We start from the raw sequence: 16,251 nt of genomic DNA on the forward strand, positions 1-16,251 counted from the left end.
TTGCTGCGATTACAGCTGCGATGCAGCCAGTTCCCATCACAGAAAGCTGCAGGAAGCCTTCTAGAGTCAAGCACCGGTTCTGCCTCCGTGCCCCGCGCCAGCTGGCAGAGGCGGCAGCTCCCAGCCCGGCCCCAGCGGCCCTGGCGCAGGACTCTCCCTCCTCTGCCTCACCAGCGGGGGGACCCCTGAGCTGCCCCCCGGGACACCGGCTGGGGAGCGAGGGCTTGAGGTCCTTGCGTGAGAAGACGTGTAACCGGGACTGGCTCCCTCACCCAAAACGCCTCTTACGTCGTTGTGAGAGACGCTGCCAAGTGGTCTCTTCCTCGCGGAGCACCACCGCGTCCGCGGAGAGCAGCGGAATGTCGTAGGCTGAGGAGGTTGTTTATTTACACTTCTGCAGCTATGTCCATGTGCAGAAGAGTCCCGCGGTGCAGGAAAGGCACACATGCTGATCCCGTGTCTGTGTCCGTGAGTACGGGGATGAGGTGCAACCTTTGATGTTAATGCAGAAAATCTCTCTCATCAGTGCAAGCCCAGCAGTTGTCTTGAAAATATTGTTCATTGGTTCGATTGTTTGCTTTCCAACTCTGTGCGCTGGCAACCCAAAAAGTAGTTGGAATCCTTATGGATGCTGTGGAGACTTCCCCGTGACTGGTTTTCTGGTTCAGAGATAATCTCGCTTTTCATCACAGTTTGGAGCTGTTCTGCTGGCTGTTGGACTCTGAAGATGCTCCCACTCCCTGTCCCCGGCCAGGGTGATGTGCCAAATACGCATCTTCTCTGATTCAGCCTTGTGATTACTTTGGTTAAGAAAAAATGTGTGTAACTTACAGCCTGGGAAGTTAGAAATTGGTTTTCAGAGGTCAGGGGGAGTAACTGAATTTCTAGCTGCTTTCGTTTAAGTTGGGGAAGTCAGTGTTGGGGCAAGCCATCGTTGCTTTTGCTGGAGGAGCTATCAGAGCGTGTGTTTCATAGTCATGCATTCACTCTGCTTTTTTAGAAGCTGTTGCTGTGCGTCTCCACAGTTTTCTTCAGCCGTGACAAACCTCGCCTCAGCAACGCGGGGAATCTTTGGTGCAGAGCAAAAAGAAACAGCAGAGCAGAAGCAAAAGGTGGTGAACAGAGAAATAACCCTCCTCTCCCACCCAGCCACCCTCATCCATCGCAAAGATGCAAAACTGGGGCACAAATCCTGTTTTCCTTTTGGAGGTCAGTTCTGGCTTGCTTTGCAGAGGCCCAGCTTGTGTCTTCACCACCCGGAAAGCTATTTGCTTTGAAACACCACTTTAGAGATGAGAGATCCTTTCTCTGTAAGTTGCAGTTAATGATTTCCAATTGATTTCGATCTGTTGCTGATTGAACAAAACCACACCTGCCTGTGTTCTCAGCACAGTGTCCTCTGATGGGTAACACTGCAGCCTTCGGGCTCCCACTTCGGGAGCCGTGTTTGCAGGAGCACTGGTTGATGGATGGCTCTGCTGCTGCTAGTGAGAATTCCCACCCTCTCGTGGGTGCTGAGACATGTTAACTGACCCTGGAGAACGAGTGCTGGTGGCCGGGGCTTCCAGTCTGGTGCTGGGATGGGAGCACAGGGGCTCCGGCACCTCCTGCTCTCCAGAGCTGCAGCAGAGGTGACACTGCGGTGTCCCCGCACACAGGGGCTGCGGCACCTCCTGCTCTCCAGAGCTGCAGCAGAGGTGACACTGCGGTGTCCCCGCACACAGGGGCTCCGGCACCTCCTGCTCTCCAGAGCTGCAGCAGAGGTGACACTGCGGTGTCCCCGCACACAGGGGCTCCGGCACCTCCTGCTCTCCAGAGCTGCAGCAGAGGTGACACTGCGGTGTCCCCGCACACAGGGGCTCCGGCACCTCCTGCTCTCCAGAGCTGCAGCAGAGGTGACACTGCGGTGTCCCCGCACACAGGGGCTCCGGCACCTCCTGCTCTCCAGAGCTGCAGCAGAGGTGACACTGCGGTGTCCCCGCACACAGGGGCTGCGGCACCTCCTGCTCTCCAGAGCTGCAGCAGAGGCGACGCTGCGGTGTCCCCAGAAGGGCAGCATGCGGACGCAGGACTGGGACAAGCTGCAGGTATGCCGATTGTGTGCGTTCCCTCCCCGCTGCCATGGCGATTGGCCTTCTTGGCATCGCGGAGCCTCTGCCCGCTTCCCCTGCAGCTGCTCCGGTGCATTCAGCCAGAGGCGGCGCGTCCCAGCCCCCGACCCGGGGAACAAGCGGCGCTCTGTGGCCGCTGTGAGCCTCCGCGGTGCCAAGAGGGTCGCTGGGGAAGAGCCGCCCAGAATGAACAAAAACAAATACCACAGCCTGGAGAGAGCAGGTGCAGCGAAACCACTCCAGGCCAGGGCAGTTGCTCACTGCGGCTGCTCGCACAAGGTTTTACAAGTGAGCCTTTAAAGAATGAGTGAAAAGAAAAAAGAATTGGCATAATAATGTATTAGCTGCCGTGGAAATGTCTCAAGCAAGTAACGTTAAAAAGAGAAATCCACTATTATCTTTTTATGTGCGATCTTAAATCAACACTTGTCCTGCCCAAAATTCTTTCATGCTAACTGCAGTGGGAGCTTGGGTTTTAGAGGTGTATCTTCTAGCGTTGCAGACAATGCCATCCAGGGCATGTAGAGTCTCAGATACCAGCAGGAATGCCATCCGTCGCTACTGACAAAGCTTGCTGGGTTCAATATTAGTAACTGGTTCATCACATATGCATTAGGCCTATTGGGATTTGCTTATTTTCAGTATCTGCTTCCAGCTTTCCAGAGTATGCTCTGGGTCAGATATTGATGGATAGTTTTGTCTCCACTGGAAATTAATGGGTTTCTGTATCTACCTTATTTCCTCTGTCAGCCACTCGATCGCTTTCATCCGCGCAGCACGGCAGGGATTGCCCGTGGTCTCGCTAATCCTCAACCTCAAGGACTCCACTGTGGCTGAGTAGAGCAGCGATACACTTAGATAGCAGATTAAAATATTAAACCTAACAGGCCAGACCTTGACACCCTTATTCGCAAAGCTGCTTACTGTGTTCCTGAGATCCTCCCGCTCAACCCAGGCCGCCTGTACAGCACAGGTCCGCGCGGGTGGTGCCTCAAGCATGTGGCCCTGTTGCAGCTCTGTCCTCGCTCCTGGCTGCCGCAGCTCTCTGCAGACTGAAGATTAAGCACCAGATATAAGTAGGCAGCAATCCGCTGGTTCTGTGACCACAACTACTTATGGACCTGGACTCACCTGTGTTATATTTTAGGTACTGTATTTTCCTCTTGCTTCCTACCATTTGGCTTCATAATTGTTAGCCATTCTATGGAATGGTAACAATATTTAGTGGCACTTTAGGCCAACATTGTGTATCTCTGTTTCCTGTTGTACATACACAGACTTGCTCCCCGCAAGGGCTTCAATGCGCAAGCCCGGGAGATGGCTCCGACCGCAGGGCCGCCGGCCGCCTGCCGCCTCTGCCGCTCGCAGCCGCTTGTCCTCGGGCTGTTGGCTCGTGTGCCTGGGCCGGTTTCACAGGCAGCCCCAAACTGAAGGCAAAATACTTGACTATAACGTGAGGGCACATTGAGAAATGTTAATACTTCCACTAATAAAGACAGGAGCTGTCACCACAGCGGCAGGCGTTCTCCCTGCCGGTGGCCGCGGGCAGCCTTGCTGCCGTCCCCGCAGGGGAGGGCTGGGTTCTCCGCCAGGTTTGTCGTGCTCGGGTTCAGCCACCGAGAGATAATAAAGCAGATTCCTGATGCCACCTTAGAAAGGCATTGCCGGTGGGAACAAAAATGCTCGTGTAGGCATAGTGAAGCGGTGGAAGTCTTGGGAAACAGTGGGTGGACGTTAACAGTATTAATTAAGAAGCAGAAGCTACATTAGTCATATTTTTGTTGGGTCAATTAAGCAGCGCACTGTCAAAACATCATGCTGAAGTGACAAATCATTAGTTGATCACAGTTCTCCCCAGTGATCTGTTTTCCCATGAACTGGTGTGGTGCGTGTCGCTTCTCATTGTAACTGGACATTTGAAGCACAGATTACTTTGTTTAGCAAACAGTTTTGTGGCCAGTCTACCCACACTGTTCCTTCCTCTTCTCCAGTAGTGTTGTGAGGATGAAAGGATGACTCGCACACGTTACTTTCCTGCAAGTCCAGGCAGCTGTGAGGGAAGCGCTGGAAGCGCCAGCCGGTGGGTTCTGGAAGGTGGTGAGAGCGCGTTCTCGTTTGCCAGCGCCGCAGTCACCGCGGTGCGCGCAGGGGCTGGTTCGCTCGGTAGCTGGTGCGTCCGAGAGGTTTAAAACTGACGTCTGCGTTGAAGCATCCCAAGCCGCTGCGCTTCAGCGGCGGGTCCGAGGCAGCTTCGGTGACTCAGAGTTCAGGGGGTGCGGAAGCGGTTGCCCAGACGCCGGCCCCGCGCCCCTTCCCTCCTCCCTGCGGGGCGCCACGTAAAAACGGCCTTTGGCTGGGGCTGTAGAGCAAGGAACAGCTTTGGCCCGTGCGCAGCTGGGACGAGCTTTCCTTGGCAGCTGAGGCACATTACTGCGCCTGCCGTTCCTGCTCCAGCGAGGCTGCGGGGAGACGGGATCAGAGGCCGTGGCCCGAGCGCCTCCCCGCGCGGCGCTCAGGCGGGGCAGGATGTGTCTGGTGCCCCTTGCCCGCGGTCTGTGCTCTGCACGGCTGCTGGGAAACCTGGGCTCTGGTCCTCGTGTCAAAGTGCTCCTGCATCCCTGTGCAGATCCGTGTTTTATTTGAATACTGTTTTCAAAAAGATACTTGAGGAAGGTAAAAGTAAGTGGCACCGACTGGAAATGCAGTTGCGCAGCGTTTTGCTTACTCGTTTCCTGACTGTCAGGAGGACGCGTGAACACTGGCCGCTGCCGGAGCTCTCGGCAGCACCCCACGTGGAGATCCGCCGTGGTGTGGCCAGTGTCGAAAGGCTGCTGGCCCGATCTCCCTTCATGGGACGAGGCTGAGAGTGCTGAACTTCAGAGCACAGCACCGTGAAATAACGAGAGTGATTTCTTCCCGTGGGTGCAGCGACCAACGGTCACACGCAGCAGATTCCTGTCCTTTGCAATCAACCCTAAAGAAGGGGACGGAAAAAAGCAGCAGCAGAAAGAGTGGCTCTGCCATGAGCAGGGACTGGAAGACACGTTTTCTCCTTCCCTGTTGCAGAGGCCATATAACAATGCAGAAGTGACATGGGGCTTATTCATAACATTAGTCTAGCCTGATTTTTATCCAATTTGTGTAGCCTTTAGTTCAGTAAATGCAAGAATGCTGTATGGGCTTATCTGGGTACAGAGGCAAGTTTTTATGCAATAGGAACTTGATCACAGTATGGTAATGAGGATGTGAAGCAAAAAGCAGAACAGGAGAACTACTGTGTTGCCTCAGAAGGGAGAATGGCCCAGTACGACGTAAGTCCCAGCTCTGAAGCTATTTCTTTGCCTGGCATGGGTGTCTGTGCTTGTGGAGATGGTGAGAAGCAGCAGCCAGCCGGAGTGGAGGGGTTCAGCCTTCTCAAAACCCACCCTCCGCGACTAAGTCACATCCTTTGCCCGCTCTCTCCATCCGAACGTGGCTCTGTCAGTGCCAGACAGCAACAAGATTAACCAGTTTCTCATTTGCAGGATTCTAGCATCGTGTCTCACCAATTTCAGCCCCCAGCAAATAATTGATCAGCACTTTTTATCCTCCCATTGGCACCATTGCTCAGCCCCAGGCTGTCTGAGAGGCCCAGGACCATTCTCCTACCAGACGCAGGGAGCACCCTCGCCCGCAGTGACGTGAGCTGTTCTCCTCACGCTGACAGCGTAAGGTGACCAGGAGGCTGCTCTTGGAGGGGAATCACTCTTTGGGCGGCGAGGGCAGGGTGGCTGTGCCTCGCGCAGCAGGCGGGCGCGGGGCAGCAGCGGTGCTCCCGAGCCAGCCCGAGCGCAGCAGCGCGGCCGCGCTGGAGGGGCTGCTCTGGGAACCCCCAGTGGGGCTGCCCTGGCCTGAGGTGCCGCTGCACGTCTGTGCCGGCTCTGCCCGAGCCCGGGGACACGGAGCTCCCGCCGTGGGACGTCCCCGGGCACGCTCCTTACACCCGGCTTTCTGAGGTTCATGTGTCTCTCCTGTGGCTTCTGACCGTATGAAGTTTCGGAGTATATGGCTTACATGGTCAGGACAGCTGTCTGCCTCAGCACTAGTGAGTCCTTAACTAGGAGGTGCTCTCTGTGACACCCAAATTTTGATGAAGATGGAATCTCCTCTGGATCCAGAAAACGAAGGGGTGGAACACAGAGAGCGTCTGCCTCCCTGCACGCGGCAGGTCGCGCCTGAGCTCAGAACAACTCGGGATCCCAATACCAGCCTTGCTGCAGCTTGCAGAACGACTAGTTGGCTCAGTTCTGCGGGTCTTGTTCACTTCTTGGTTTGTGGGTTTATTTGGTGTTTATTTCCTTCCGTGTGTGAGTTTGTATGTCCCCTCTGCTCACTGTATGAAAAAGTCATCGGGAAAACAAAACAACTAGGTCTGTTTTGCTCTTAAGCAGTTTTTGCTGTGCCTTCTTCATGCAGTTTGAGTCTCATCTCCCTCCTCCTCTCTTATAAAACACAGCTGAGTGCCAATGTTGTTTTGCAAATCAGAACAAGAAATACAACTTACAGCCCAAAGTGTAATATGCACAATACTGCCAAGGGGTAAGGTTTTGAATGTACTGAAGCGATGGCTGTCATGTGCTATGAACCGAAACACAGGTCATGTTTTAAGGTGAGAGCAGATCACTCTGAAGTCACCAGCGAACGTGCCCGGGCTCTGGAGGGCAGCGGGACGCGCAGGCCTCGTGTGGCGCGGCAGCGCGTTCAGCGCGCAGGAGACGGAGCTCGGCGGCTCCTCCGGCTTTCCCGTGACGAGGCGCTGCAGCTGCCCCGCGCTCCTGCAGCGCTCGCGGTGCCGCGGCTGCTGCGCGGGACGGCGACAGGGAAGTGCCTGACACAGGAATCGCGGTGGAGGAGCGGACAGCCGCTGCTCCTTGCTGCAGCTGCCAGCGTGTGACAGCGGATACGCGAGTCTGTTTCCTGGCCCCCAGTATCTGCTCAAGGTGCCGGAGATCCCAGTAACGCTGCTTTCCTCTGTTCTTGCAATGGAAATAAGAAACATCTTCTGCTTTTTAGAGCTGAAGTACGTGCTGCCCAGGCCCAGCCAAGACCAGAAGGCGTGGGCAGGCCTCCCTTGCTCGGAAAGGTGACCAGCGCAGCAGTGAGCCGCTGGGGGAGGACAAGTGCCATTTCTTGTCCGGACCGGTCAAGTCCTCAAGGGCATCCCTCCAACATTTAGAGCCTTCAGCCTCCACATTGCGCTCTGCTCCACACCCATGCGATGACAAATATAGCCCAGCAATTCAGGGCTTGGAAAAATCTGCTTCTCTGCAGGCTCACTGTGTGTGTGGAAAGTCACGCCAAGCCCGTGCTCACAGCTGGACGGAGCGGGCTCGCAGTTAGGGATAAATAAGAAACACGAGCTGTGAAACTTCACCCAGTATCTCAGGTACGTGAAAGGCTGTATGTGCAAAGTCTTTTCCAGTAATTTCCTCCAGCCCTTGGAGCTCAGTTCTGCTGCGGTTTGGCCCGGCTGGCTATGTCCCGACCTGCCTCTCATTTACTACTCTCGTTTGCTCCTTTTCTTCTGTGGCTGGTGGGCACCTTACCGAACTGCTCCCGCATGCTCTTGGGGCAGCGGTGTGTCCTCTCTCCGTAAGGGTGGCCAGGGGCGCTGACCGTGCCGAGCCGGGCACTGTGACACTGCGCTTCAGTACCATCCGCTAGGCCACCCGAGTAAACGCCAGCAGCTTCCAGGGCAGCAGGACTGAAGAGGCAGCCACGGAACCCCTTGTGCTAAACGCATTTTAATGTCCCAGTTCTGTGTGGCACGCGTGGCAGGTGGGTCAGGAAGGGTTTGGCTCGCAGGACTCGCCGCTGCTTGCACAACCAGCGGCAGGATTACTTCAGCTGGCGCCAGCGCACGCCAAGAAGGTTTCGCACCTCTCTGCCAAAAGCCAGCTGTAGATCACATGGGAGCGGCAGCAAGAGGAGCTGCTGGATGCATTGAGGGGTTGCATCCCTGAGCCAGCCGGGTCTCTTACGGCTGAAGATTAATGGCCGCTTTCACAGAAGCCATGCACTAATGTACATGTCACCACCTTGTAAATACAACAGCATTGCTTTGTCCTGCTTCCTCAAATCTAGGTGAGCATCTGCCTTTCATTTTAATGGTCTGAATTTTGAAATCACTATACCCCCTTTAAGCAGATTTGTCCACCGTGTGTCTGAGTGTGTTCCTCGTCAGTCAGCTGCTGTCTGAGGGCGGTTGCTGTCATTTTTAATTTTTCTCTATTACAGAGAAAGCGGCTGCCAGACTGGAGGGAAAATCTTCCAGTCTTTTGTTATTGAAATAGCTTGCACTGAAATAAATCTAATGAACTTGTGAAATAGCGTTAGGATCCTGGAACGGGCTGTGGAACACACACATCCGAATGGCATCGGTGCTGTAATGGATTTTCTGCAGTTCGTTAGCTGGGGTCGGTGAGAAGACACGCGGGACGAGCGCGGCGGGGGAGCCCCGCCCGGGAGCCCCGCCCGGGAGCCCCGCCCGGGAGCCCCGCCCGGGAGCCCCGCCCGGGAGCCCCGCCCGGGAGCCCCGCCCGGGAGCCCCGCCCGGGAGCCCTCGGTCACGGCCCTGCTGCGCCGCCGGCCCTTCCGCTGCGCCCGGCCGGGGGGCGGGGCCGGGGGGCGGGGCCGGGGGGCGGGGCCGGGGGGCGGGGCCGGGGGGCGGGGCCGGGGGGCGGGGCCGGGGGGCGGGGCCGGGGGGCGGGACGGCGGCGGCGGGAGCGGCGCGGGCAGCTCCCGCGCAGCCCCGCCCCGCGGCGCCGGCCCGGCTGCGGATCGCGGCCAGCTCGGCGGCGGAGCGCCTGCGGCCCGGCGGCACGGCGGAACGGGAGGCCCGGAGCGGAGCGGAGCGGGAGGCCCGGAGCGGAGCGGGAGGCCGGCGCAGGCGCTGCCCCGGGGCAGCCGGCTCCGGGTGAGGGGCGGGTACGGAGCCGCGGCCCCTCCCCGAGCCTCGGCCCGGCGGCCGGGGGCGGCTCCGCCAGCGCTGCCGGTTGCGGGCCGCCGTGAGGTAAGGGCCGGGGGCCGCTTGAAGCCGCCTCCCGAAGCGGCGGCCGGGGCCGGGGGGCCGCGGAGCGGGCTGGGGCCGCGGAGCAGCGCGCTGTGCCCACCGGGCCGCAGGTGAGGAGCCGGGCTGCAGCCGCTGCGCCGCTTCCCCCTGCGGCCTCGGCCGGGGAGCTCCCGCGGGACGCGGTCCGGGGCCCGCTCCGGGCCGGTGCTCCGCGCCAGGCCGCTGCCGGCGCTCGGGCCTCTGCCGGCGCTCGGGCCTCTGCCGGGGCTCGGGCCTCTGCCGGGGCTCGGGCCTCTGCCGGCGCTCGGGCCTCTGCCGGCGCTCGGGCCTCTGCCGGGGCTCGGGCCTCTGCCGGGGCTCGGGCCGCTGCGGGCCGCCCGAGACCCTGCGGGCGCGCTCCCCGCCGAGCCGCCCGGCCGCCGTCGGCTGCCCGCTCCCCGTGTGGCGGGGTCAGCGGGCCTGGCGGGAGGAGCTCCGTGCGCGGTCGCCCCGCGGGGCGGTCCCGGCCCCGCTCCGGCCGGCGGGCAGCGCGGCGGCTCGGGCTGTGCCCCGGGTTTAGCCGGGCTGAACAAAGGGCTCAGTCTGGGCACCTGCGTCCCGTTTCTGGCTGGAATAGGGGTTACCGGGGCCCGAAAGGTGGGGATACAGCGTATGTCTTGCCAGTTCCTCTTCTGAAATATTTCCTTATACATATGTTGGTTAAAGTTTACTTTAAATCACACAGGTCCGATTTGATAGACGTAGAACAGCAGAAGGTGTGCTTTCCTGCCTTAGCCTGATTCCTTTGTCTTCTCATCCTTCTAAGTTACTCAGCTCTCTTTTGTTTTATTTGCTTGTTTCCCGAAGTGTAACACTTAGGCCCTTGTAAGTAAGAAGCACCTTCGTGTGCCTTTTGATGAGGTCTGAGCAAAACATGAGTTCCTGCTGGTATTCCTGTGTGGGCAAAAGGCCCTGGGGGTGAACAGGACGGTGCCTGCGGGAATGGGTTCAATGGGGAATGGGTTCAATGGGGAATGGGTTCAATGGGGAATGGGTTCTCCCCTGGATCGTGGCTGGTGGGAGCAGCTGAGGACTTGCCAGGTGCCTGAGTTACGGCGCGTTTGCCCGCGTGTGAGCGGTGAGGCTGGTGAGGCCGTGGTCAGGACAGGCTGTGGGCTCCAGCACTCCACGGTGGCTCCATCGTCAATTCAGCTGTGTCTGTGCTGACTCCGTGAGTAATTCTGTGTTTTGCTGCGGTAAAATGTGCCGGTGTAGCTGTTGAACCAAGCTCTTACCTTTCCTCAGGTCAGATCTGTGTTAAGTCTCATTAGTTTTACATCTGTTTAGTTCTAAAAATATTTAATTCTTAATAGCTACGTGGGACTTGAATATTTAGTTAGATGAGCAGGAAGACGATGGTAAACAGAATTGTTTGTTAATCACACAGCTATGCAACAAAATTGTGCTGTGATTCTGAAGATGTTTATGTAGTACAGTAACCCTAGGATGCATTTAATTTTATTGAACGGATTTGTATTCAATCCACTGCCTCATTCTTTGTGTTAACTAAAATGTAAACTAAGTAATAAGCACCAGTAATATCACCAGTATTGGTGATGGAAACAGCTGTGTGGAACAAGGCTCCTGTACGCTGCTGGGAATGCACTCACCAAATTCCTTTTGCAGTTGACTTTTTTCAAGGAATTTCTGTAGTTTTTCTGTAGTTTTTTTTTGGGGTAAACTTGCAGATGTGTGGGTGTTTTGTTTGGTTTTGCCCCTGCCGGGGTTTGGGGTCAGGCAGTGCGGTCGGCAGCGGCGCGGTGTCCCTGGGGCTCAGCCTGCGGGCTCGTTGTGCCGTAGCTGTAACGGGGGTTTCCTCCTGGCTGAGGCTTTGAAAGAGCAGCCAGCACAAATACTAGTCCGTGCTCAGAAACTGATCCTGATAAGCTTTAGAATTTCAAGTTTGTCTCAAAAACTTCTGGTGGCTCGAGAAACGTTTGTGCTGAACAAGGTGCAAACACGGTGATCTCCACTATTGGAAGCGCAGGCGGCCCGGCTGTGGGTCGCGTTGTCACGAGTTCCAGGTCCCTGCGCCGGGGCCGCGGGGCTGTGCCGGCCGGGGCGCTGCGGGGGCTGCACGGGCCGTGGGGGCTCTGGGGGTGACCTGGGCGGGTTCTCCGTCACACTCAGACAGCCCGTGTCCCTGGGGTGGTGAGGCCGTGGTCAACGTGTGACACTGCTCCGTTGTCCCCCCAGCTCACTGAAGCACCGGGTGTGTGATCAGCTGCGTGAAGGTTTCGATGTGTGGCAAACGGGACCAGGTTGGCTTCTCTTGCTCTCAAGTATGTCTAAGGAAGAAGACGACTGGTTCTTTTACTTAAGGCTCGGGGTGGTTTGGGGTTGTTTCTGAAGGCAGATCATAGTTACAAAGGCACTGAATGAGTGGTAGGGTCACTGGATTTTTCACAAGAGAGCTACTGCTTTAAAAAAAAAAGGCAGAACAGTGCTGTCAATTTAACCATTAAAAAGCTTCTGTTATTACTAGAATAATGTAGCTGTCACGTTTTAGTGATAAGTAGTGTAATTCACGTCCTGACAGCAGGAGCGAATCGGCAGAGTGCTATATGAGGCAGATATGGTCTCAGTCCTTTTCTTGAGATGCGTTACCAAACCGCAGCCTGTCAGCCCATAGGGTCGCTGGGGGCTCGGCAGCGGAACCGTGGCGGTGCCTCGTGGACGCGGTGACTCCCAGCACAGCAGCGTGCAGAAACCTGGCTCCGTGGCCGTGTGTCGCAGGCTCCGTGGCCGTGTGTCGCAGGCTCCATGGCCGTGCAGGACGTGCCTGTGGCTCTAAATACTCCGCATACCATGTAGATCTCAAAAATAAGAGGTTTACATACCTCTGAGCTGTAATCAGAGGTTTATCAAGCCGTGTCTCACGGAAAACCTCTAAAATTCCCTACTTAAGAATTGCGTGGCGAGAATGCTAAGCATTAGCTAAGCATTGCCAGTTAAACTGTTTGTTTTGTTCAGGTCACTTGTTCAATTGCTAGGGTGTATCAGGAGAGGGGACAGAAGTTAACTAAGTATTTGGCACCTTGTGTTAAGTTATTGTGTAACAAACCACAGAGGTGATGTCGTAGGAACTGGCTGGATATGAAGCTCTAATTTCAGTACATGTCATCTTAGTTTAGAACACTGAAAACAAATTATTCCTGACACACAAAATTCTACAGCAAGGTACTTAATGCACTAGAGTTATCCTGTATTTTGTTATGCAGCGTGTTACTGAGAGATGGAGAGGATGTCACGTGCACTTAGCATTTATGGTGTGCATGATCTGGAGTGGGAGCACTTGCGCTCGCCAGTTCCATCTGGTGCACCGCCAGCTGCAGCGCCCTGGCCCTTGGCACGCGGGCTCGGGCTGCCCTGCCGCTCAGGAGCCGGTGCCCGCGGTGTGAGCCCTCGGCACGCGGGCTCGGGCTGCCCTGCCGCTCGGGAGCCGGTGCCCGCGGTGTGAGCCCTCGGCACGCGGGCTCGGGCTGCCCTGCCGCTCCAGAGCCGGTGCCCGCGGTGTGAGCCCTCGGCACGCGGGCTCGGGCTGCCCTGCCGCTCGGGAGCCGGGGCCCGCGGTGTGAGCCCTTGGCATGCGGGCTCGCGCTGCGCTGCCGCTCAGGAGCTGGTGCCCGCAGCGTGAGCCCTCGGCACGCGGGCTCGGGAGCCAGTGCCCACATGTGAGCCCTCGGCACGCGGGCTCGGCCTGCGCTGCCGTTCAGGAGCCAATGCCCGCAGTGTGAGCCCTCGGCACGCGGGCTCGGGCTGCCCTGCCGCTCGGGAGCCGGTGCCCGCAGCGTGAGCCCTCGGCACGCGGGCTCGGGCTGCCCTGCCGCTCGGGAGCCGGTGCCCGCATCGTGAGCAGCACGAGGACAGGGCTGGCCGGGCTGTGGCGGTTTCTGTCTCAGCGGTGAGCCGGGCCGCTTTGCGGAAGGGTGGCTGCTTCCAGTTTGCGTTTCTGATGGTGGAGTCTGAAGTGCTTACGCGGTCTGCGCCCTGTGTCGTACTCACTTGGCAGGGGAGACGTTCTGTTCTGTAACCAGCCTGTTCTGGTTTGACTTGGGGGCCTCTTGGAGGTGGACCCAGGCAAACAGGTACAATCTCTGTACTCTGCCCTCTCGTTCTGCAGCACTGCCACAGAAATGGCGGGTGCCGAGGGCGCGCCGGGCGTCACGGCCGGTCGCTCGTCCCTTCCCACTCGGGCGAGGGGCGGCAGCCGGCGCGGGGCGCGGGCCCGGGAGCTGCGGGGCTCGGCGGGGGCTGCTCCGAACCCGCGCCCGGCGCCGGGGACCCCGCACACGGTGTGGCTGACCTCCTGCAGCCCGGCGCCGCTGTCCGGAGCTTCCAGGTAAAACAGGAAGCAGGTGAATGTGGCGCGGCGTTTGCGGGATCTCTGATGCTTGGAACATCCAGTGTTCATGAGGATCATTCCTCAACCGAAGGACTGCAGGCCTGGGTCTGCTCTTGACAGTGAGTTTGATATTTATTCTGGTAACTTCATGGGAGTTGCTCCTGAATTTTTGCTGTTACTCGTGAGTCACAGAATCAAGCCCAAGAGCTTGTTTTATCCGTGTAACTTTTTGTTGCCTTTTGTGGTTTCTGTGAGTGTACACATGTAAAGCCCATGCTTAACTCTGCGAAATAAAACGGAAAATTTTGCAGGGTGGCCACAGCCATATTTCTGTCATTTTTTTTCCTTTCTCACATCATTTATTGAAAGTTTGCCGAAAGATTTAAATGTGTTCTCTAAGAAAACTGACTAAAATGAATTGTCTTGTAATTGCAAGATTGATAGTATATCCATTGGTTGTGTGCTTAGGAGAAGCTGGGGAATATGCTTGTGCAATGATTTGGAAATGGTCGTCTGTCTGCCGCAGCTCTTTGAGAAGAAGCTGGCTGATGCAGCAGATGTGGATATTTGGGGTTGTTTTCCTGCCTTGGGATCAGCAGAGGAAAATATTACACTTGAAGGAAAAGAAGTTGTGAGCTGCAGACACATTTTCTCAGTAGGTTCCTTCTGGTTTTTTGGAAATACAGTTCCAAACAGCCCAGCTGACAGTTGCTGGGCATTAGTGCTGTGCTGTTCCCTCTGAAGCTGGCAGGGGTTCTGCCATCGGTGTGAAAATGGCGGGAGTATGCAGAGCTTGCCATGATGCAGTGACAGGCACAAAGGGAGGTTACTGGAGCCCTACCGGTTCTCTGGCAGGAACAACAGTGGTTTGTGATGTATAGTTGTCATATATGACTTGGAATTAGTGAACCTGTTTGTGGTGGGTGTTGTGTGAAGACTGTTACGGTGCTGCACCGGGGAGGCCTCTGGTGTGTGGAAATGACGTGTGACCAGAGCCCAGGATGGGACAGAGGAAGGGAAGGGCGCCTTTCCTCCTCATCGCGAGCAGGGTTTGCCGGGCAGCCGTGTGCGCGGAAGCTCTCGGACTGTCTGACCTGGGACTGGTCTCTGGAGAGCGAGCGCCCCGCGGCGCACGTCAGCAGGTGTTGTCTTCTGCGTTCTGGGAAGTGCCAAGCACTGGGTCATTGTGTGTGGCATTTAAAGACTAAGGGGCAAACCCGTAGCTGTAAGTGGCGGTTGCTCCATTACAACCAGCGGAGCACTGCATGTTGACTCTGAGGCATGCTCACGGTTGTCTCCCCTATCTCATATATACAGGCTTAGATGCAGAAACAACTTTATTCTGAGAGGCTTTCCTCAAAACCAAAGCTTTTCTTGCTCCATAACGCACGAGCTCCAGAGCGAGTGTCACCTGGCGAGGGCCGGGGACCGATCCGGCGCTCTGAACACTGGGCAGGAGAAGCTCTGGGGACTTCGCAGTGGTTCTCTCTCTCTTTTTTTTTTCCCAATTTGAAATGATGTCTTTGGCTTCTGCTTTATATTTGCTGAATACAAATCCATGCTTTCCAGTAATTATCTCCGGGGCTCTTTGACCCTGACTGTGTTGAAACGTACTTCCAGCATGAAACCCGGAGCCTTACTGGTTTTTCCTCCACACGTGACGTGCGCTGCGTATGCTGACATTCCCTCTCTGAACTTGTCTGACAGTCCGCAGCCTTGTCTTCTCCTTAACCCTTTGCTTAGTAGTTTCTCTGAACTGATGATGCTTTTTGTGCGTATGCAAAAATACGTATTTAAATACACTTGAGGACGGGTGTGTGAAAGCCAGTGAAGTGCTGGCTGAGCTGCTCGGCCGGGCCGGGGCTGAGGCGCCAGGACTGCTGGATTGAACAGGGAAGCCTTAGCATCAGCACGTTGTTTCCTCTCACCTTTCCCTCCGCAGACAAAGGCGCGTGTCCAGCAGCGCGGCTGGAGCTCCCGCTGGGGCGCAGCGCATCGGTTGTGACGGGGAGACTCGCGGGGTCGTGGTTCGGTGGGACGTTGTGTTCCTTGCGCGATCCCTTCCAGGCACAGCGGGTTGTAGCACCGGCTACCAGCGTTTCCAGAGTGTGCCCTCTGGTCCCAGCACAAAGGAAAAAAGCCTTTGTTCTGCCAGCAGAAATCTTCATTTGGGACATTTTACTGGTGCATTGAAAGGACAGTGAAATTAAGAAAGGTAGATCATAGTATTCAGCAAGACATTTGTACTTTATATATGCAAACGTAAACATGTAAAGGTCCTGAGTTGATGCAAAGTGCCTAAGTTTTCATTTCCAGGGCAGTTTCTTAAGTTCCAGCCTTGGTGGTCATGAAAGGGCAAATTAAAACTATTACTGTTCCAGGCCTGAATATGGTAGGTGGTGTCAGTGTGATTTGCGTGTAGGTGTGAAACGCCTGAGTGCAAGGACAGGCACGTTTCGCTGTGAGTTTATGCATTTGAGGAGCTTGGAGAGAGATGCTGCTTTTTATGACAAGCTGCTAAGAAGCGTGGCAGCTGTCTGACGGTGCCTGTGGGCTTGGAATGCATTTCTGATCAAGAGATTAACGAGCAGAAGTTGTCAGAAGTTCGCTGAAGGTGCAGGCTTCGAACAAGCAGCTGCTGCAGCTGAATTCTGCAGCGCTGGGTGCACGGAGCGGTCCCCGTTTGGTGCTGTGCAAAGGAGCGG

At 56.5% G+C, this 16,251-nt stretch overlaps 1 protein-coding gene across 2 annotated transcripts in view; it reads left to right on the forward strand.

The window, feature by feature from the left end:
* Positions 1-9,023: 9,023 nt before the first annotated feature.
* RIN2 (Ras and Rab interactor 2) overlaps positions 9,024-16,251 on the forward strand; it is a 55,011-nt gene continuing 47,783 nt past the window's right edge. For both annotated transcript variants that reach the window (XM_080342679.1, XM_080342683.1), the window contains exon 1: positions 9,024-9,162. The gene's annotated coding sequence lies outside the window, so the exon portion shown is untranslated. The remainder of the gene's footprint in view (positions 9,163-16,251) is intronic.

The sequence above is a fragment of the Nesoenas mayeri genome (genome assembly GCF_963082525.1).
Source record: "Nesoenas mayeri genome assembly, chromosome: 3".
In the NCBI taxonomy this organism is placed as follows: Eukaryota; Metazoa; Chordata; class Aves; order Columbiformes; family Columbidae; genus Nesoenas; species Nesoenas mayeri.